We start from the raw sequence: 2,080 nt of genomic DNA on the forward strand, positions 1-2,080 counted from the left end.
CTAAACAAATAATTAAAGGTGCTAGCTTATATGAGGAAGAACATTGCATCAGATTTGGAGGAAGTTTTATTAGTAACCTATGATATGCAGACGACACAACCTTGCTTGCTGAAGGTGAGGAAGAATTGAAGTAATTGCTGATAAATGTCAAGGATTGTAGTTTTCAGTATGGATTGCAACTCACTATCAAGCAGAACAAAATCCTCATAACTGGACAAAAAGTAACACCGTGAATGGAGAAAATGTTGCAGAAAATGTTGTCAAGGAGTTTTATTTCTTGGATCTATAATTAATGCTCATGAAGTAGCAGTCTAGAGATCAAAAGGTGAGTTGTAGTTGGTAAACCTGCTACACAAGATATTTTTAGAATATTGAAAAGCAAGGATGTACTTTGAGGACTAAGGTGTGCCTGATCAAAGCTAGAGTATTTTTCATTTCCTCATATGCATGTAAATGTTGGACATTGAATAAAGACGTCTGAAGGGGATGGATGCATTTGAATTGTGGTGCTAGAGAAGAATATTGAAATTACTCTTGACTGATAAAAACTAAACATTAACAAACACTAATCTGCCTTAGAAGATGTATAGCCGGAGTGCTTCTTAGGAGCAAGGATGGTGAGACTTCATCTTACAGGAGAGACTAGTCCCTAGAGGATCAGTGAAGAAGCAGGAGGCCTTTAAGGTGATAGGTGGGCCAAGTGGATGAGACACTGAGCAGGATAGGAACGAGGCTGAGGATGGTGCAGGGCAGGACAGTCTTCCTCTCTGTTGTGCTCTGAGTAGGAACTGACCAAAGAGCACCTAACAACAAACAGCACACTACCAACGGAGGGACAAATCCTGTTCCACTTTTCCTATTCCAAACCTGCTATTGTTACCAGCAAATGGAAGGTGCTCTACGTTGTTGTGAAAAAATATGTTAGAGGATTTTGAAATTTTCTGCAACTATTTTCCTTATAAGTTTCTGTTGGGGCTTAAAGATTTTAGTTTTTGATGGCCTTTATTTAAAGACTGACAACTTTTGATTTCTTACATTTATCAGTTTCTTCCCACAATTTAACAATTTCAAAAAATGCTTACATTGCAATAACCTTAAATTTAAAAATTCATTGTGGAGGACTGAGAAGGTGAAGCAACTCTGTACCATGCTTCTGTGCATCTTAAGGCCTCCAAAAGGGAAGGGCCGCCAGGGAAGAGGATGCCCTTCTGTCACCTTCAGAGGTGCAGTGCCCTGCTGGCCAACATTTTTAAAAAAATTAAAAATTAATTATCTGTTTAATTTCTCTGACATCAAAACATGTGCATTGGTACCAGGAAAACTGCATATCAGTCTAAGGATGTATGTGTTTTACATACACAGAATAAAATTATTTAAATATAAATCTAAATTGGGGCAAATATATATTTTGCCCTATGCTTTTTACAATCTTTCAAAGGCTAGATGAGAGCAAGTTATTCCATTTGATAAATGTTTTCTTCACCATCAGGATTTATCATTGAAAATATTAGATAACGCATCATATGGGGGGAGACACATGTGTGCATTTAGACTGTGTGCCTTACCATTGAATAATCATGCTCTGTCTTTGATTTCCTTCCAGGATATGCAAATGGGCATTTGAGATAATGTTCTCTAAAACATTAGAAAATAAAAATAAATTGTATCAGTTAATGTCTAAAACCAAATATAACCATCAAAGTAATAGTAGGAAAGATAAGTATAGTATAGGTTTAGAATACTTAGCTAAAAAAGTTTAGTATAGGTTTCTATATTAAACTATTTTCTAGAAGTAATTAACCTTTTAGAACTTTATTTCATCTTAGAGTTAATTCCACTTCATAGTTACCCTAAAGAACGAAGCACAAAAGTCCCATGGAATTTTCATTGCGATTGACCTTAATGGAAGTGGGCTGCCACCTCTTTCTGCTACAGATGGCTGGGAAGAGTTAACTGCATTTTTTAGTTCATAGTTGAGCACTATAGGGTCAATATGATTTGGAAATGATGGCAGTGAGTTTAAATTTGAGTTTGAGCTGAGAAAAAATAAACAATACTAGAATATTGTATCAACACTTTA

General features: G+C 35.8%; 1 non-coding gene across 1 annotated transcript; it reads left to right on the top strand.

Moving 5' to 3' along the window:
• The first annotated feature begins 1,114 nt into the window (after nt 1-1,114).
• LOC142444254 (small nucleolar RNA SNORA47) lies at nt 1,115-1,250 on the top strand. The gene has a single exon (XR_012783899.1). It is a non-coding gene; the product is annotated as a small nucleolar RNA SNORA47 (small nucleolar RNA).
• Nucleotides 1,251-2,080: the final 830 nt, after the last annotated feature.

The sequence above is a fragment of the Tenrec ecaudatus genome, chromosome 3 (assembly GCF_050624435.1).
Source record: "Tenrec ecaudatus isolate mTenEca1 chromosome 3, mTenEca1.hap1, whole genome shotgun sequence".
NCBI classification, from domain to species: Eukaryota; Metazoa; Chordata; class Mammalia; order Afrosoricida; family Tenrecidae; genus Tenrec; species Tenrec ecaudatus.